Genomic DNA, 21993 nt, shown 5'->3' with positions numbered 1-21993 from the left:
GGGGACAATTGAACCCAGGTCTTTGTTGTGATGAGCAAACCCTTTGACCACCAGGCTACCACCCACCCTCCCACATGGTTTATGAAATCACACCAGTGCAACTGGACCTGTAATAGTTTATAATAGATTTTGGCATCAACAGCAAACTATATTTAAGACCACAGCAATCAACCTTTACCCAACCCTCAGCTAAGTTCAGTTCTTTTATGAGGAGCATGAGATAGTGTGGACCAATTCAACACTCCACGAGTGTGAAGTAAAATAACTGAGAGGATCAGGGAATGAATTCACTGCTGCAAGGATGCTGTAGATACAGTAATCAGGTTCAACATATGGGCAAATGTGTGTGACATCCCCTGTTGTCTGGGGCTGTGACGCATCTTTAGAATGGAATAAATATTGTATAAAACCTATCTTATTCACTGCAAGAAGTCAGGCTGAAATACCTTATAATTCATTACACAACTGGGATAACCTCATCACTGCAGATGGTAGAAGCTATGCGACACATTTTGCTTCAATAATACAATGGGTATTGAATGAAATGCCTGCTGTTCCTGACAACAGAAAATTAATCTTCTGTGGTTCGCTTTGCTGCCTATACATTTGCTCAAAGTATAGACAAACATTATACAGCCACTATATCATCACACAGTGATAGCTACAGTTTTGTGTTAAGGACTTACCTTCAGTGCCATGGCAACACGAGGACTAAAGTACAAAGCAGTGAATGGCTTGACAATAATATCCCTATTACAAGCTTCTCAAGAGAGTGGTGCACAAATCACTACTGCCTTCCTTCAACCAGTACACTTGTCTCATCTCCTGCTAACTCCACACACTGGATAAGGGCAGCTCATTTACAAATGGGCAAATCACAAAGCTTTGCCTCTGAGGGATTTTGGGACAACCAGTGTTTAAACTCTTGTAAAGAGGCTGTGTTTGATTGCATTCTTACAATATTATGGACAACAACTGATCAACAGAAATGTCCAACAATTAACAAAGCCAAATGCCAGAATATTGTTTTTGGAAAGAAAAAATAATGAGAATTCTAGATCCTACTTACTCTTGTATGAACAAGTCAAGAACTGACCATAGAGATTCCTGTGCAGGGCAAAGAATAACATATACTGATTATGTGGGATTTAGGTATCTTAGCATCAGGAGAGAAACTGATTTTTCCTGCCAATACAGACATAGAAGGTGTTTTCTGATGGTACTTGAAACACACCACATAATGTTAAGCACATCTTAATATCACTAATAATGTTATTTGATATACAGATTTTAACCAATGACGCCATACATGACTCACAGTTTCTTACAATGCTTTAAACTCTTAGCAATGTCCTAACTTTCCTGACAATGCTCAGGGCAAGCCTCTCATAATGTTCAATTCCCTGACAATAATACATGCACAGATTTAAACTTCACAATTCAATACATGCCCCCAAATCACCAACAATCTGATCCACCATTCGAAACTCTATTACAATGACAGGCATGCCGCCCCAAAATCACTAACAAACTGATCCACTTGTCTAAAACTGCCTTACAATGACATGCACGCAGACAAAATTCGCAAACAATATGATCCACCATCCTTAAACTCCCTTACAATGGCACACATGCCGAGAACATTTAGCAGAAACTTTGAAGAAGGCTCTGCTGATTAAGCTTTCTCACACTCAGACAAGCCTTAACTTTAAGGTTTCTTCCCAAGCTATGGACATTGCTAGAGCTTCCTTTCAGCTCTATGGACAAATCTAAGCAAGGACATATTTACACAAGAAAAAAGCCAGGGCATCCTTACAATGGTTCAGACATGGAGCAGAATGCATGCTCCTAATGAAGTCACATTCACGTCAAATTTGGCCTGACAATTTCAAGTAGCCAAGAACATGTTCCGATGTGTTGGAGTTCACTGTTACAAAGCTGACGAAGTTAACATGCTGGATACTCTCACCGAGGAGAAGGTAGTGTTAACTGCTCAGCACTAAAAGCTATATCAATCATGGGAATTCTTGTCAATGGCTGAACACCTTCACAGCATTTCAAAGTGTCACCATCTGGTAAATAGCATGTGGATGGGATGATTTCTTGCTCTGGACAAGTGCAAAGTTGAGAAGAGATCGAGATGCACATGAGTGTGTACAAATGTGACACGCTTCAGAGGGACATTAGTGTTTTAGGCAATCACAATGATGTCGTAAATCTGTGAATATATTTTAAAAATGTATTGATGTTGCAGATCAGAATAACATGCTTGTGCATTTGCCAACACTGGACCACATTTGCACTTTGCACAGAGTGCCCAGTTCCTTGTTGGCTTGTCAAGTGTAATTTAAATCCACAGCACTTTTTCTCAAACATCAAACAATCATTGACAAAAGGTAAATGCATTCATTCTTTGAATGAATAAAACTTTGCAGGCTTTTTCTCTTCAACATTTGATGCTTGTTCATTAGAAGTACCTGTTTTTACACTACAGGATTGATAATCAACGTCAAAGAATAAAACTGAATGATATAGCTTCAACGAATACAAGCAAACACTTTTCAAAGGAGTATTCTACATCAAACCAGGGGCATCAAAAGGTCATGACATACCTCAGTGCTTGGAAACTTTTGACATAATGAAAGAACATGTCTAGTTTTTCAGACTGATGTCATTAAAATATTTTACACACAGACAGGAGAAGCTCAGTTATCATGAAGCAGCCAGTGTATACAGCATCCGTGAGGCAGATAATCAGCTCTCATCAGACCCATCCTTGATAGTTTTCTCACGACTTCCAGGCAGTGTTTCTTGTTTTCAAATATTCAATTTCACTTCAAATATATAGAACTGTATAGAGGGAGATAATTTCAAATTGAAACGAAAGAAATCATCAGAATTTTCATTCTTCTGTGTAATTTTGATTACTGGTGAATAATTCAGAAACAATGAAATAGAACATCCTAACCAACATGCTCATAATAACTACATTCACTACCACTACTGCAACCTGCACTACAGCATCATCTCTACTGTCATCTCCATCAAGACCATCAACACAATATGGACAATCCATCATCAATGCAATTGACTAATCGTGTTTCACTAATTTCAAGGCACTCATTTATTCTTAATCAACTCATTGCACAGGACCTGGAAATATCCCATTTCATTAGTGACATAACTTCTTTCAAAACCCAAACAACATGACTACCATACAATCCTTCGTCTGTTAACTAACCCATTGCAAAACATGACAGAGCCTAAATCCTTCCCACTGAATAACATTCCAAAGGGGAATCACTGACATTAAGAAAGAAATGAAAATAGGCTTACCTGGAATTTTTCAAAATGTAAAGCTGAAAGGCAAGAGCACGTCCAGGCTCTGTAATGACATAGATGTGTGAGCTTGTTAGGTATATTAGCAGCCGTCCCATTAACACAAACCTATGCAATGTTTGTTTATAAATACCTCAGTTGACAAGGGAGGCGGATTGTCCAGAATGGTGAAGGCAGACACGATGAGTTCTGATCAATAATTGCTCACTGTCTCTCAACAACACAATTGTCAAAGTCTTTGCAATAATATCGTCCTGAAAATATGACTGTCACCAATTTGAGGCTTTCAGAAACACAAACTTGACAAAAATGAAGTTTTTCCTCATTAAACTGATATTGTATGGAGGCCCAACTGTCAAAGGAAGCTGACAGGACTTTCGAAATCTTCGGAACTGAAGAGTTACCTGTCAACCGCAAAGCATGATTGGATGACTTAAGCTCCTCACTGTATAAGATAGTCTTCAGATCTGCCAGAAAATAGCAGACAAACACTTCTCCATTTGTTCCAGTTGACAAATCTTTCCAATGTTGTCCCCTTGTAATGATGGCCACAAAAAAGCTACAAAGGCACAATTACCACAAACACATCTCCGACTTTCTCAACAGTCAAAATCAGACGACGACAATAGTACCTTCAGGATTTTTCTGAAGGCAAAAAAAGTTGAATGGAAAGTTTAAGTGAATGAATGTCTGACAATTCCAAAGGCACAGATTTCTCTAAGCGATCTCCATTAACAAATTTCTTCCAATAGCAGTGCCAGTTATAGCCTTGATCTTCTGTTGCACAGGTGTTAAAATTGTCCGTCTGCTCCTAAGGCAGATCTGCAGACAGGGGCTTCACAGAGAGCGTATGTATAGCTTGACAGGGCTGGAATGATTGATATACATGGTTAGGGCCTAATGTCATTATCAGCATATCAGGAATAGGTATAGTCATCAGAATCAGGGCAGACAATATGGCCATGCTTATGACTGGTCAGCCAATGGCAACGCCGGTGACAGAAGTACACACTCACAAGGCTGACGAAAACTTTGCCAATGGAAAAATTTGATTAGGGATTAGAGGGATCGGTCTTCTCGACAATGTTTGCAGTTCAGACCCTCACCCGATTGGTTAAAGTGCCTGTCCGGTATTATTAATCAATACCTCTTCAGTGGAGGGTTCCACAAGGGTTGTGAATCAATTAGTTGATAAAACACCAATCGTAATGCTTCATGTGTTTGATTGACAGCAAAAGGGGCAAAAACTAAACACGTACATTTCATACATGATACCAGCATTGAAACATGAGGTGAAGCTGCAGATGTACACTGCTACAAGGCATTTGTAAGGCATGGAGGATGAGAGGAATCATGAAACTGTTAGATAGCCCAACAGCGGCTGCTGGAGAAGAATCCAATTGCAAGTTTTACAGTCATGCTCTGTAGGAATGATGCTTAGCTGACAAGAGGAAGCTGGTATTGATTTAGATGTAATGGAAATACACGGCAATCTACATCCCATTTTACACGTCAATATCAATGCCCGCTGTCACAGTTTTTTTCACAGGCTAGTCTCTTCTACTGACAAGTTGGGTTCAATATGGTTGAAAAATCTATGACCGTTTTAATATCTTAAGTGGATCTTCAGATTCATCTCTTGAATTACAAGAGCGGTGTACAAAGTTTATAAGTATTTTGTCATGTATAAGATTTACCAAACTGGACGAAAAAGATTAATATTGAGCTGATCAATTATCAAAAATTGTTTATTTGAAGATAGGAAATTAGTTTCTTAAAAAGAAATCAGTAAGTTTGGGAAATATTCTGAGAGAGTACAAACACGCAAATTCTATCTTTAAACACACTGAACTAAGATCTTAACTTTTCGTTTCATTATTTTAAAAAAACCACAAACATATTTTTGCATTTGTATGTGTTTATAAATTACTGTCACTTTCATTTTGCATGTTTCTGTCTTTTCTCGTAAGAGATACAAATGTGAATACTGCTGCTAAGCCATCAACGTTTTTGGTTTAATTCTGTTAAAGGTTATGCTTTCAGACATGCAGGATATTGGTTGATTCAATTTGATATCTTGCAGGAATAACTAATCCTGTTACACATTTGGTTCATTTTGTTAACAGTTATTTTTCTCATAAATATCTTAGAAAAATTTATAGCAGCATTGTTTCAATTCAATAACCTGGAATTCAATAGTGTTGAAAATGAGCGTGTCAATAGAGTTTGCATTTCAATTAGGGCATTTTTCAAAAATATCAGTGAATTAATATTGTAATACCAGGATCAGTATCAAGTTCAAATTGCATAAATCAAACTGTCTCAAAGATCCAATAATTTCAAAATCTTTCATTCAAATTTTCCAAGGACTGACATAGTCGTGCATCTTTCTACCCAATAATACTATTTACATATTTGTAATGATGTTAACGCCTTTTGCAGATGAAAAAACAACAATGTACTGTTGCTCACCTGGTCATATATTCAAAAGACATAAAATGCTGCAAACACAGATGCTTACGTCTCTATAGTCAATTCATTTGTTTATTTTATGTATGAAGAGAATACAGTTACAATGGTGAAAATAAAAATGTGAAAAAAATGTTATCTCTAGGAAGTAATGATGGTTGCGTAAAATAATGCAAACACAAGCAACACCTCCACCCCAATTTCTAAAAGGCTCAAGAAAATATTACATCCAATCACATATTTACTGGTAATCCAGGATCTATTGAATCAACTCACAAAATGTGTTTGAGACAAGTTGGTTGTACACAAAAGTTGGGCAAACATATTTGGTTTCTTACAGAACGAGAGGGAGTGCGCATGTTGTGCATGTCCAGGTTATGACAATGAAATTTACTACGCTCATGTGGATGCACGTTTAGCTCATGAGACTATTAAGAGGTTGGTGCTATTGAACTTGCCTCTTGAACTGATTGTAAGCCTACAAAGGTCATATCCATTGTTCTACATGTCGCAGACCACATGATACCCCTTCCTTCACAATGGTGTGCACCAGTGGGTGGACCTCATACATAGTCAGTCATACAGGGTTAATTGTCAGGTCACAACTCAACTTATCCAGGCTTACAAGTAGCATCTGATACCATCATCATTTGTTTGGAGAAATACAGGCGAGCTACAACCTCAAACCAGTCTACTGATATATCATTTCTGGTTTGTCAAACACATGCCCAATGCAGTAGATCTTTTGTATTCGGTTTACTAATACAAAAAAAACCCTGTTCCATAATCATAAGAAATCTCTTCAATGTATTATATTACTATATCTGACTTAATCATAAGCATGTGTTTATGATTCACAATCAAATAGTTCATGAAATAGTCCAGATGTTCTTTGAAGAAAGAGCATGCTCGATTGTACCTCAAAAGTTGTGAAATGTAGACACCAAGGGTTGGAGCTGCTTGCCAGACACAAAGGGAATGTTGACTATTGGAAAGTTGAAATCATCCCTCTTGTCATACAGTCTTGTCGAAAGTTTTTGTCACTCTGAATCTTTATGCATAAATCTACAAATGAAGCAGATGAGGCGGTCTCACTGGTCCCTTTTATTCCTCATTCAAGTGGGTAAATCAGTAGAAGAGAATTGGTTATCTGACCATTATTGGAAGATATAAAGGTCATTGATATATCCTGAAGCTGAAGTTAAACTTCTTGGCTCAATTCCCTTGTTTTGATGTTGCCAATCAACCTTCTCAGTAAAATACACCACCGAAACAGTTTTGTTACATTATATTATCTACTTGTACAACAAGCATGAGGGAAATATTATGTCATAACTGCAGTTTCAGAATAGGTCTTAACCAAACTGGGCCACTAGTGGCCCAGTCGTCTAAGGCGCCATGATTCACTGTGCAGAGTTGCGTCCCTTGGGCACGCCAGAAACCTATGATTGTGTGTTTGAATCCTAGATCACCCCGTTTATGTTTCTAGGTTTGTCTGCACCATACCTGTGCTCGTGGGTTTCACCGAAGCGATAAACGTCTGACACCTGCATCACTTCAGGCTTTCCTCCCACATTAAGCTGACACGCCGTGACATAAATGCGGCATTAAACACAACTCACTCACTCACTTGACCAACCAGATCTTGCCATAAAAGGAGACTACACTTGTAATAAGAGGCGACTATCAGGATTGGGTGGTCACGCTCACTGACTTGGTTGGTTTGGATTGATGCTCAGGATGTCAACCACTGGATCGTCTGGTCTTAACTCAATTATTTACAGATCACCATCATGTAGCTGGAATATCACTGAGTGAGGTGTTAAACAATGAACGAACAAACAAACAAATACTAAGGATTCACTTGATGAAGGAGCAAGAAGGAGCGCTGTAACGTCGTGACAAAGAATAAAAGAAGTTGCTATACATAAGAAGCGTCAAGTATGATCAAGCTCAAAAGTCAAAATACAAGAACGGAAACATTGAGCACAATTTACTTCTACAAAAATAAATTTATTATTCACTTCTATGGGAATTGAAGACAATAATAGACAAATGTCAAACATCAATACTGTTTTAATCTGACACAATATGTTGTCACGCAGCATAGCCTAGTTGCCACTCAAAAGAGTGATATTGTTTTTCCAAAGAGTTTTATACATTTTTAATAAAGAATATCTAAAAGCATATTGTTTTATTGTTCCAAACTGTTTCTCAAAAACAGAACTATCAGTTTTGACACAACACAATTTAAGACTCTTTTGATATGACAAATATAACCATGTTAAATGTCAGCACATTTGATTCTGAACATGCAGGAGAAAAACACTTATAAAAAAGAACAGCTGGAGGTATGATGCTTCAATAAATACTGGTATATGTCAAGTTTCATCTTCATATTTCTGGGAGTTTCTGAGGAGAAGAAAATAATTATTTTATCTTCCCACAAGTTGGACAGGATATGTTCCCCTTTTCGCGAACACCTGGTTTCATCACTATTTGATAGTGATTCAAAAACACATGCTTAGGATATAGTCATAATCGTACAATGGACTCTGCTTTGAGATTTCTTATGATTATAGAAAAGGTTTCACTTCTATTTAACTATTTTTAAGTTCACATGGGTAGGTTGAAATAAAAACTATTTGCTCCATAGTTTTACTTTCTCAAATGGCATTCAGAGTTATTTTACTGTGGAAAATAAATGCTCATTCTGATTAAGCGAAGGATTTGTAATATTTCATAGTAACATTTACATGCATTTACCCCTGTCTCCATGTCAGAATGATGAGATCTAATTGGTCCATGTGATCTTGATAAAATATGATGTATCCCATCTTGGAGGTAAATAAATTTCTCAGGGGAAGAATAAATCCCTTATACCCAGCCACTAACAAGACAGGCTGCTCATGGATTTCTAAGAGGCAGAATAAATCCTTATACCCTGCTTTGAAGAGCAGCACACTTTTTCCGAGTAAATGAAGGTCACATGACATCGCACAAGCTGACCTCAGGTCAATAGAACCGTTGTTTCCTATAAATTTTGAAAGTTTTATTTCTTTTACAATGTCATATTGAAACGTCAGTTAGAAAAATTCATTGTAGCAGGCTCCCTCAAGTTACATGAGGTTTAATGCATCCCTTGTTTATGTTTTATATGGCTCCGGCTCCTGGTATAAAACCTCACGCGGGATGCAAAAAAACAACATGAACCCCTCATGATCCTGCAACAACTCATAACAGTCGAACATCATTGTATTGAATTTGGGTGTGTGAAATTCCTGGTTCTCTCGAACTTACCTTCCAGTCCCTGCAAGTTCCATCTATATTTCTGAACATTTATACTCAGATCTGTCGAACTGGATGTGTCGAATTCTTTGTTGTCTCCAACTCATTTGTGAATCAAAAGTATCCAAATTAAGAATAATTCCCCTAATGACCCGAACACAGTCCGGATGAAGATTGTGTTAGTGAATCTATTATTCAAGTCAAATATTACCAATTAAACATGGCATGAAACAAAGACTGAAACAAAGACTAGGTTACATGTAATAATCTCTCATAACTTTATGTTTGATTTTCGGAAATTCACTTTCTACGTTGTCCCGAAAGCCGGATAACTCAAACCTTTTTCCAGGTTCCCACAAGTTTAACACATCGAGGTTTGACTGTATGTTTCCTTCCTGGGAAGGAAATACATTTCTGAGTGGGAGAATAAATCCTTTATGCCCGCTTAGAAGCAAATAGCCACATAAGTCAATGAAAGTCACGTGACTTAGGACAAGTTGACCTCAAATGTTTTCCATCAATTTTGAATTTGTTTTAATTATTTTACAATGGTAGATTAAAACATGTCAGTAAGATAAATTTGTTATAACTCTTGGTACAAAGCCTATTATCATACCTCAATGTCAGAATGATGAGATCTGATTGGTCCACGTGATCTTGATAAAATACTTTGTATCCCGCCTTGGAAGTGGATATATTTGTCAATAAATTCTTGTACCTCGCCATGAGCAAGTCAGGCTGCACATGGATTTCTGAGAGGCAGAATAAATCTCTTATACCCCGCCATGAGCAAGTCAGGTTGCAGGTGGATTTCTGAGAGGCAGAATATATCCCTAATACCCCGCTTCAAATAAAAAAGCTGCACACTTTTTCCGCGTCAATGGAAGCCACGTGACCTCAGCTCAATCGAAGAGTTTCTGTCAATTTTACATTTGTTTGTTGTTTATAACACAGGACACATAAAACCCCATGTGCAACTCATGATGCTGCTACAACTCATAGGGCTCTCTTTCTAAGGGTTTCCTGTGGTCAAAGACAACACACATATGCAATAAAATAATTCACACACTTTGACAAGTGACATGGTATTTTTGGTATGATACAAGTAAAAGATTAACTTGACATGCCAAAATGATTCAAAATATACATAAAATACTTAGGGCTTGAAATCTGCCCCATCACCACATCCAACTTAATGACACTACCCAGAGTAGTGAAGTCCTGCATTCCATTAAGAACATAACCTAACAGCCTGGTTCATCATGATTGAATGTATGTGTTGCAGTTAACAAACGCATTCATACATATTGCTGCAACTGTCCGGAGTAAATGGGCCAAATTGACTCTATCAATATGACAACTATGTATAAATTCAGACCTAAATTCTACAACACAATATATCATCGAGGCATTAACAACAGCTTGTTGTGTAAAGTCTCAGCTTCAGATAGCTTTGCATGTTGTTGCTTCAGAGAAGTTCAACATGATGGGAAACGACAAATGAGCAGGTGAGCTATTATAATATATGATAAGCATGATGACATCTGCCATTACAAACCATTTAATTGAGCATAAACAAAAATTACAAAATGTAAAATGTGTGTACAAAAAGCCTTTTCTGCCATTAAGATCCTGCTTGATACAACAAATTGAATACTGAAATAAAATTTGGAATCATATATAAAAGAAATTATACATTTTAGTTCAGTGTCAGTTGATTATGATGATAAAGAATAAATACATTATTCGCTGATCTGAAATACAAAAAAAACACATGCATATTAAATTCCCGACTTGCAATAGTCTCTGTCTGGTTTACATGGTGTCAAGGTAGACGACTGTTCATGGGGTCTGTATTTGCAGTAGTCTCTATCTGGTGGACAGAGTATCTAGGCATACTACTGGTCATGGGGTCTGTACTTGCAATGTCTTGTCTGGTTTACAGGACATCGAGGTATACTACTGGTCATGAGGTCTGTACTTGCAATGTCTTGTCTGGTTTACAGGACATCGAGGTATACTACTGGTCATGGGGTCTGTACTTGCAATGTCTGTTTCTGGTTTACAGGACATCGAGGTATACTACTGGTCATGGGGTCTGTACTTGCAATGTCTTGTCTGGTTTACAGGACATCGAGGTATACTACTGTTCATGGGGTCTGTACTTGCAATGTCTTGTCTGGTTTACAGGACATCGAGGTATACTACTGTTCATGGGGTCTGTACTTGCAATGTCTGTTTCTGGTTTACAGGACATCGAGGTATACTACTGGTCATGGGGTCTGTACTTGCAATGTCTATTTCTGGTTTACAGGACATCGAGGTATACTAGTGGTCATGGGGTCTGTACTTGCAATGTCTCTTTCTGGTTTACAGGACATTGAGGTATACTACTGTCCATGGGGTCTGTATTTGCAATGTCTTGTCTGGTTTACAGGACATCGATGTATACTACTGGTGATGGGGTCTGTACTTGCAATGTCTCTGTCCGGTATTCATCTTTGAATTAGTGGAGACATGAAGTCTTAAACTGACTGAAATAAACACTCCAATTTGCCAAGTGAGGGAACAAATAATATAATGTAATCACTTATGTTTGTGATTGTTCATGCTGTCAACCACAGGTTTGCCTTGACTAGGTCTGATGATGTTCTGTCCATCCCTGAGATCACTGGAAGTTTGCTGACGTATTACACACACAATCACTATTCCTATTTCCTTGGAGTCAAATCAACTGTCTTCAAATCTGATGCAATTCTTTCATATTCTGGTTATATTTAAAGTTCTTGAAAAGACATAAAATATGTCATGTCTCAAGCACATTGTGAAAGAAAATACTCACTCCATTCATCAGATTGTGTCCAGTTCACAAACCACTAAATACATTCATTAAAAAAACAAAGCAAGACAAAAATATCTACACAAACACAATTACAGATGAACTCGAGCAGTAGACACCATCCCCACATAACACTTCTCCCACTCCATAAATCATTGACACATTTCCCATGCAATTATTCCACCACTTGAAAAACCGTAATAGAGGTACCAATGGCCATAAGGAAATGTTAACTATGGACCACTACTGATTTGAATGCTCTCTTGGGTTCATCAATTTATAATATCATATTTTCAGTGGCCACTGAAATGGCCAATCCCTGACCGAAACAGCATGGAGATTCCAAACCCAGCATCACTGATAATTTGATTGTTCTTTGGCAATATTGCAAGCAGAATCATACAATTCAAAATGTCAAAACCAGAAAATAACTAATTATTTGATTCCATTCAGTGTAAAATGTGAGTGAGTGTGTATGGTTTTACGCCGCTTTTAACAATATTCCAGCAATATCACAGCAGGGGACACCGGAAATAGGCTTCACACAATGTACCCACGTCAGGAATCGAACCCGTGTCTTCAGTGCGAAGAGCCACGCTTTAACCACTTGGCTACCCAACCGCCCTTCAGTGTAAAAGGCAAACAGATAACATAGTTAATATGAATGGATCACTGAAACTCTGTGATGACACGAGGTGTTCATGATAAAGGGTAAGCATGTCTTACTCTACTGGTAGCATCAGCCATTCACACAATTTGCATAAGAAATAAACCTTTTGTACCAAGCAATACTCATGTCATACGACAGCAGTCTGTAAACAATCTAATCTGGACCAGCTTATTTACTGATCTTGTTGAATCTAAGAACATTATGTTAACTTGGGATTACTTCTGCTGCTAAAAGTGCAGGGATTCTGCTGCATGCAGCCAAAGAGAAACACTTGAGAAATATGTTCTCTTCGCAACACAGTGGGGGCAGTTTTAATGTCTCAGCCCTAACATTCAGTATAAAACATTTTTGTTCACTTATTAACGGCACAATTTGAGAAATAGCAATATGAGTTACTTCGTAAAAACATGAAAACATCAAGGATGACATCTTGGTTTGTTGGTCAATTTGATGCAGTTGTATGTAATATTAATCTTTTTTTCTGTTTGATCCTTTGTGAAAGCTGGATGCCTATTTGTCACAACGTGTTGCTTTATGAAACAGGATTTTCAGCAGGCACTGAAAACTGACATAAGCTAATATTTTATACTACTTTAGATAAGCCAGGGTTTCTTAGATTCAGATTGACAAAACACTCTCCACATGACTGTTTGACAAGAGGGATGACATTAACTTCCCAATAGTCAACTTTCCCTTTATATCGAGCAATATTCCTGCAGCTCCCTCCCTTGATGTCTACATTTCAAAACTTTTGAGGTAAAATATTTCTACCAAGATTTCAAAGAGCATCATACAACATTTGCTCAGAAATTGTTTAATCAAAGTCATAATATTCAAGGCCTCAGTAAAGCTTAAAAAAAGTTTTATCTACCACATGTGGTGGACAGTTTCAAATTGAAATGCATCAGTGACAAAAACAATGCTGTCCGATGCAATTCCATATCTGACTTGTACCGAATGTTCCCATGTTTTTTCTGGTGACTTGCCTTTGCATGTTTGTGATGGGTGCGAACACCTGGTATCTGCTATATTTGATAGTGAATCAGAAACACATGCTCATGATTTAGTCGGAATTTTACAATCGACTCTGCTTTTGGCAGAGATTAATTCTGAATATTGAAAGGGTTTGTTGCTTTTATTTACCAAGAGGAACTGTATTTCAGTTATATCATGGTTTGTCAGCTTGATGTGGAAAGAAAAGAAAATCTGAAGTGCTGGGTGTGTCTTAGACATTTACCACTTTGGTGAAACCAACAAGGATGGGTATAGAGCTGACAAACCTGGAAAATAATCTGAATGAATTTGCGATTCGAACCTATGACTAAACATTTCTGGCATGCCTAATGGAAGAAATCTGCATAGCAAACGGCTGCGCCAAAGAGGCTTTGTTTGTTGTTAAACACAGCACTCAGCAATATTCGAGCTATATGACGGCTGTTTGTATATAATCATGTAGGGACCAGACAATCCAGTGATTGACATCATGAGCATCGATCCACGCAATTGGGATACGATGACAGGCATCAACCAAGTCAGCGAGCCTGACAACCCGGCCCCGTTAGTCGCCTCTTACAACAAGCATAGTCGCCTTTTACGGCAAGAATGAGTTGCTGAAAGCCTGTTTTAAACAAGATCTTCTAGGAGGCACCCATTTCCTCACCCATTTCTACACAAGAATTGAAGTTCAATTATTGAACCAAGGTCCCACAAGACAGGAATTGAACCAAGGTCCTCCACCACAAGAATTAACCAAGGTCTTCCACTACAATAATTGAGCCATGATTCTACACTTCAAAATAAAGCTAAGGTACATTGCCAGGCGAGAATCATCAAGATCCTCAACCACCAGAGACAGGAAAGGTTCTACACAAGAACTGAACCCTGGTTCAAGTCAAGGTAATTACCAGCAGAGAATCAAGATTCTCTTCTATAAGAGACATGAGGGTCCTTAAAACTGATGCTTTTCATGTCCCATATTCAAGACTCTGCTTTTCTTGCTATTGAAGATTAGCTTCTAAAACGTTGATAATGAATGGTGTGGATTCAATGGTTCACTCATCTTCATTCATTTAACAAAAATTACACTTCTATTGCAAATCCTTCTATATCCGTTATTCTTGTCATTTTTTTCAGCATTTCTCTTATGGGACCACAGTGTGCTACAAGCTTGAGATGTCTTAATGATGTTCCCGACACGATAGCTAGAGCAATGATCGGTTTCTTTGTACTGGGAGTGTTAACATTCTTAAGCTGTAAAACACTTCAGAGAGTTTTATTGGTTTTATTAGTTTTATTTATGACTAAAAATGAATCAATGGTGCAGACATCGCAAGCATTAATCATTTTGATCACGTTGAACTTACAGAAATTGTTGGAGTATATTTTTTCTCTGTTCAGCTGATCATAGATTCTGGATTTTTTTATCTGAAACATCATATAATCTCGTTACTTTTACACATTTATTGGTACCTTGTCTCTTTATTTACCTCCATATTCAAGAAACCTATTAAGAAACATGTTAACTTTGCTTGCATAGACGTTACATTAATAACCAACTTTATCATCAGGCAAATATGCTTATTATACAACTTCTCGCAGTATTGATGAAGGAGCGTCTAGACCATTCTAGAATTTAGATGTTCAGAAATTTGTTTCAAAGCAGAATCAGGCACATAATACAAACGGAACTGAATAGGTACAGTCTCCATTTTGGATTTGATTTCAACATGCCAAAAAAAATCTGTTATTTGTGTTTACAACAGAGTATAGCCATGGTTTCCAGGAAGGAGTCGTGTTCCATGTGAGACATTGTGGATGCTTCATTGGGAAAGGGATGGGCATCTGGTGTATCTCATACCTTATTATTCAGAAAATATAGGATCTTTTTCATAACAATTTTGCACACTGGTTTTGGTAATTCCGATAATTAAATTCTGCTGAAGTGTCAGATTTGACTAAACACTTTGATCAATGAATTTATTTGGGGAACAAAATCTGTATTTATTTTTCATTTTGACTATTTTCTTATTGCAAATTTATCCATACTGCATGTTATAATTGAAACGGATTAACTTTATTAAAGACATGTGTTCTTAATTGCACTGTTGCGAAGTGACTGAATTAAACATATTTTTTGCTTGTCACCAGTTTTCTACCTGTATCGTAACAGCCTGTAAATAATCAGGGTGACAAACGCCAAAACTTATTACCACTCATCATTAGACTGCTCTTACTACAAGTATAGGATGTCATTGTCCTGTCCACACCAGGCTGATTAAAGAATATTAAACAATATTTTAAGAGAGAGTGAGTACGGTTTTATGCCCCTTTTAGCAATATTCCAGCAATACCACGATGGGGGACACCAGAAATGGGCTTCACACATTGTACCCATGTCAGGAATCAAACCAGGGTCTTCGGCGTGACAAGAGAACACTTTAACCACTAGGCTACCTGACCGCCCAATATTTTAAGATGCTTTGGCCTTCATCTTGTAATATGCAGTTTCTTTTTAGAAGAAACAAAAGTGTGTGAAATCAATTTTAACCTCTATGGACTTTTGTTATGACTTCTGGAGAAGAGTGTGCCACAACACAAAGTAAAAGCTGCAGGACTGAGGATGGATGTGAACATATAAAGGTCAGGACTAAAGGTCAAAAACAAAAAAGTCCACAAAAGGAAATCGGTTAGGCTAGTCTTACACCTGTCAATCACATGACTCAATGTGATCAATCACTTCTTTAACCTTTGCGACTGAATGGTATACTTTCATCGATTTGAGATACAGAAAGTCATGATAGTCATACAGAAAGACATGCATTCCCAGCAACACTGCCACAACCACACAATAGTTATTGACTGATCATCGACATAGATGATTTTAATGAATTCTTTCAGATAACAATAACGTTTGTATAAATTATACCACTTATTAATATCACTTTTCTTATTCAGAATATCATGGCCAGAAATTTACTGCAGGATCTGCTGTTCAGGGGTTCAGAACAAAGAACAATATCTCGTTCATTACCAATAACAGTAATATCTCAGCGACTACAAGGAAACCTTTTTTTGATACAGGCTTGTACTCAGTAGTGTTTTTCTGTTCAATGTTTGTGATGTATTGAGATTGATGCAGGTCTTTTGTCTCTTTTGTTCATAACTCGTTCCGGTATACACATACATCTTATTTTTTTCTACACACAAAGGCTTGTTCAAATTCAATTCATGAAAGTTTTTTTCAAGGAAAGGCATTGGTAGTAATGCATCCAAGACCAGTGTTGTATGCATCATCTGATGCAGTGTATGTAGTCTTTAGTGAGTATAAAGATACCAAAAGGAAAAGTAGTTTCACATTTTCATTGGTTTGTCGAATATATGATGACAGGAAGACAAAACTGGATTCAAACTCAGGAATGTTTAAACCCCACAGACACCAGGATTTATGCGAAAACACAAACTAATCATTTACACCAATGACCTTGGAAAATCTACACAGGCGTGCACCTCTGACCAGTTTAAGCAAGTCAAGTAGTCTCTCATCTAAATCCCATAAGCTGCATTGAAGTGAAGTTAATGCAGAAATGTGCTGTCTATAATTGGCCACCAGTTCCCCCAAATATACATATTTATGTACTACATCATCAAAACATGCTCACCTAATTGATCCCGGTGACTGCAGCCACAGTGACAGCCCTAAGCCTACTGTTATACCATATGATGATTGGGACGACTTGATTCCTGTGTACACGGTATCTCTTCCTTTAATATTTACTAATGGCTGCAAGCATTCATCACTTAGGTAGTAAATCTATCTTAATCCACGTACAGCTTTCTCCTTGTCTGGAGCAATGCTGCAAAACAGTATCTTCTGAAAAACAGTTTGGAATGAGTGAGTGATTTATTATTATAAAACATGATCTGAAAAATATGTGGGAATGAGTGAGTTATTATTAAGTGGGGCTGGGACGAGTTCAAATTGACAACCCGGGTACTCTCCACCCTATTACCCGACCCTACCCGGGTACCCGTTGCAGATATTTAGAGACAGGTATTTGGAGACGTTTGACCGTAGCCCTGGCAAAATGTATTTAGATACATGTGTAAAATGATCTGGTCATGCATACACTTACCTGCATGGAGTTTTATCTTTATTCAAACATATAAAAGTCAGAAGGAATGGGTGCATTGTCAGAAAGAAATGGGAACATTAGTGACTTGTATTGTAACCATAGTTTTAGATAATTTTTTGTCATTAAACAATATATCATGTGACTAACCATGGGACCGGGTAGTTCTGTGGGTACCCGAGTCCTACTCAGTACCCAACCATCCCCGAGTACCCCAGTTACCCATCCCAGCCCTATTATTAAGAAAACTGGATCTTCTGAAAAACAGGTTTGAGTAAGTGAGTGCGTCATTACTATTAAAACATCTTCAGATCTTCAGATATTCAGAAGTTCCAGGACTTACATGATTTTACATGCAGTCTTAACTGAACAGAGCAATTTTGTTGAAACCAAGAGCTTTGAGTGATTTAGTTTATGCCATGTTTAACAATATTTCAGGTTATCATGATCTGAAAGTCAGCTTAGTGTGGGAGGGAAGCCCGAAGTGATGCAGGCATTCATGAGCATGGGTAATGTGCTGATTATAATTAATCCTGGGATGCGAACACTGCTGTGAAAGATGCAGTGACTTGGACCACTGCCAGGGCACCATGGCCTTTCAAAGTAATGTCACTATCATCTTAGTCAATTCTGTCAAAGCCATCTCAATTTGTTTCATACAAAGGGGTATTATTTACCATCCTTGAGCTCCTACAAATAGTTGAGTGAGTGAGTGAGTGAGTGAGTGAGTGAGTGAGTGAGTGGGGAAAAACAGTGATTTCGAAAAACCAACCACAGTTTATGGTACAAAATATTAAATGTGTATGTTTTGCAATGGTTAAATAGGAATTCATCATTAGTGTGCTTTCAGTATCTGTTGTTGGTACAATGTATCAGTCGATTGGGAAATATTTTTGAATGTGAATCATTTGAAATATTTCAATTGTGGTTTGAGATAAAACACAAATTATACAGTATTTTAGTGACCAGAGACACAAGTCTGAGGTACAAGATATTGTTTGAATGTGAATCTTGAAGTTCGAGACATGTACAAAAATAATGATACATATACAAGGAGATCTTCGATGTTTGGGACCAAACGTTTGGTTCTAGATAGGCACATTGAGGGAGTTTACTGTGTGGGCATTGGTTGAAATGATACCAATAAATGAGGCTCTTCAAATGTGGTATATGTTTGAAAAAATACATGAATATATTTTCATCTTATTACTTTTATCAATATTATTGATCGCGTACAGCTTGGCATTATTGAATTCATAACTTCATCAATGTTTTGATCAATGAGCAACCTGTTCAGAGCATCTACCCCATGGAGCAGCCATGTTGTTGGGCTTCATCTACTGTATTTCTTCTATTAGAACCTGGGCCATTTATAACTTCAGTTTACTTTTACCAGCCCACAGAGGAAGGTCTTTGTAGAGGATAGGACCTTATTCCTTTCATGCCTGTGACAAGAAGGGATGGCTCGATCAAGCTAAATCAGGGTATACAAATGTAATGGTGAGAAATCATTAGCTGTAGCTGACTGGTTCTTATAAGGCTGGCCTTTCTTAACCTGACCCTCAGACCCAGCTTGTAACTGAGGACAACTATAAATACAGGCAGCTGTCAACAAATCCAGGTTCCTAATAACGTCTGGTTTAAAAAAAATGGCTGGTTTTTAATAAAGGCTGGCTATTAATAATGACTGGTTCTTAATATAGGCTGGATTTTAATAAAAGCTGTTTTTTAATAGAGGCTGTTTCTTAATAGAGGACAACTTGTAATACAGGATAGCTCATATTTCATTCAATTGTTTGTTGTTTAATGCTGCACTCAGCAACATTCAAGCCATATGACGTCAGTCTGTAAATAATCACGTAGGGACCAGACAAGCCAATGATTCACATTATGAGCATCGATCCATGCAACAGGGTCACGATAACATGCAATCAGCCAAGTCTGACCACCTGATCCATGTAGTCGCATCCCAATTGCATAGATCGATGCTCATGATGTCAATCACTGGATTGTCTGGTCCAGACTCGATCATTTACAGACCACCATCTGGAATATTGCTGAGTGCAGCGTAAAACAAGAAACAAACGAATGTAGTTCCAGATTGATGTGGACCTACTCTTACCCAGAATCTCACAGGTTTGAGTTAGGAATACCTCGTAACAGATACCGACTTTTAATGGATGAAATCCAGACTTAATATCACTCAATGGATGTCTGAAAATGTGTGATAATGTATGACAATGTATAACAATATGTGTGGAACACATGACACCATAAACATAACTCATCGTACTAGTGTACTCAAATGTGGTGTTCACCAGTCATAATCTCATAATCAACCACGGTTAATTATCCTAATAAACGTGTGACCATTATTAAATGTCCCACTGTCGCCGGGACACTGTAATGTTGTTATTAAATCGTGATATATGATATTATGGAGCACAACAATACATTCCTGGGAAGATTAGTAATCTTACAACTTGGAGCCATTAGTATGACAGCTGATATGATTATTGTGCGTATACAATTCCTGTTCATTATCATAACAATAGCCACATCGTATTTACAGTGTGCATGATATATCAGAACAATAAATATATCAACTGATAACCAGTAATTAGTGACCAAAACATGAGCAATGAGTAATTCCTGAATGTCTCCAATGAGCAATGAGTAATTACCAACTGTCTCCAATTAATAAGCAATGAGTAATTCCTGAATATCTCCAATGAGCAATGAGTAATTACCAACTGTCTCCAATTAATAAGCAATGAGTAATTCATGACTCCAATTTATCTTTCGCACTGGATTCCAAAGCACCACGAAAATCAAAATCAGTACAAGGAGCAATATATTGATGGCTCACGCAAATGTACCGACAAGTCTCCATATACTATAATCCTAAATACAAACAAAGGACTTTCTGTATTTTCACAGAAAGTATTTCAGACAAGTGGAATTAATACCATGTGGATTCTCGAAAAACTCCAAGGAAATGCTTTTTGCAATCTGTCAAAACATTTGATTAATCAACTTAGTACATCCTCATTCCCTGATCCATGTGTGAAATGCTGTACTTCCTCATTGATAACAGCTTTGTAAAATATTGGGATAAGACATTCAGGCAAGAAGTAGGCATCCCCTTGGGCACCAATTGTTCCCCTCTTCCTGATGATCTGTTTTTATGCATATGAATCAAAATTTCTGCTCGGATTTGCAAAGTCAAATTAAGGGAATTTGGCCAAGAAGTTAAACTTAAGCTTTGGTATGTCGATAACGTTCAATGACCATCCATTAGCCAATTCCCTTCCATTGATTTATCCACCTGAACTCCAAAAAAAAGGCGACAAGGTAGACCTCATCTGTTTCATATTTGGATCTGTGCATAAAGCTTCAGAGTGACTAAACACTCTCCACAGGGCGGAATGACAAGAGGGATGATTTCAACTTTACAACTGTCAATTTTCCCTTTATATCAAGCAATATTCCTGCAGCTCCAGCCCTTGGTGTCTACATTTCACAACTTTTGAGGTACAATCGAGCATGCTCTTTCTTCCAAGATTTCAAAGAGCATCATACAACTTTTGCTCAGAAATTGTTTGATCAAGGTTACAACATTGAGGCCTCAGTAAAGCTTTCAAAATGTTTAATGATAGACACGAGGACATTTCAAACTTTGACGCATCAGTGACAAAAATGATGTCCGATGCAATTCCCTATTTTGACTTGTACCATATGTTCCCATGTTCTTTTCAGGTCAATAACTGACTTGTCTTGGCATATGTTAGTGATGGTGGCACAGGTAGGGCAGGATAAGCTCACCCTTTCAGGAACACCCGGCATCATCACTTTTTGAAAGTGATTCATACACATATGCTCATGATATAGTCAGAATCGTACAATCGACTCTGTTCTAGGCAGAGATTTCTTATGAATATGGAATGGGTTTGTTCTTTTATGGAATATCTGCTGAAACAGATTCCACACAGAGTAAAGAGCAAAATAGTGATGAAACTTATATGACTGCATCAGAGTGATGGCACCAGGTGTAGCATGTCTTGCTCTATTGGTAGAACAGAAAGTCATTGCCAGTGAGCAGGGAGGTGTGAAAATGTCATGGAAAGCTCTAAACCTTGTCAAAGGAGTTTTAACATGAATTTGTGAAGGAGAGATAGTCCATAATTTGCTGAGGCGAGTAGGTTATTCTATATTTTATCAAGTCATTCTTTGTAAAAAAAAAGTAAGGGCTTGGTCAT

At 37.6% G+C, this 21993-nt stretch overlaps 1 protein-coding gene across 3 annotated transcripts in view; it reads right to left on the bottom strand.

Annotated features, from left to right (window-relative positions):
- LOC139442525 (melatonin receptor type 1C-like) overlaps positions 1 to 21993 on the bottom strand; it is a 307981-nt gene that overhangs the window by 93504 nt on the left and 192484 nt on the right. For 2 of the 3 annotated variants that reach the window (XM_071223341.1, XM_071223343.1), the window contains exon 1: positions 3337 to 4192. The exons of the other annotated variant lie outside the window; for it this stretch is intronic. The gene's annotated coding sequence lies outside the window, so the exon portion shown is untranslated. Of the gene's footprint in view, positions 1 to 3336; positions 4193 to 21993 lie in introns of those variants that run through there. 3 annotated transcript variants of the gene reach the window in all.

This window comes from Haliotis cracherodii, unplaced genomic scaffold (genome assembly GCF_022045235.1).
Source record: "Haliotis cracherodii isolate W230 unplaced genomic scaffold, xgHalCrac1.p SCAF_5, whole genome shotgun sequence".
NCBI lineage: Eukaryota > Metazoa > Mollusca > Gastropoda > Lepetellida > Haliotidae > Haliotis > Haliotis cracherodii.
Note: the sequence above shows the minus strand (reverse complement) of the source record. Positions and strands in the feature narration are given on the sequence as shown.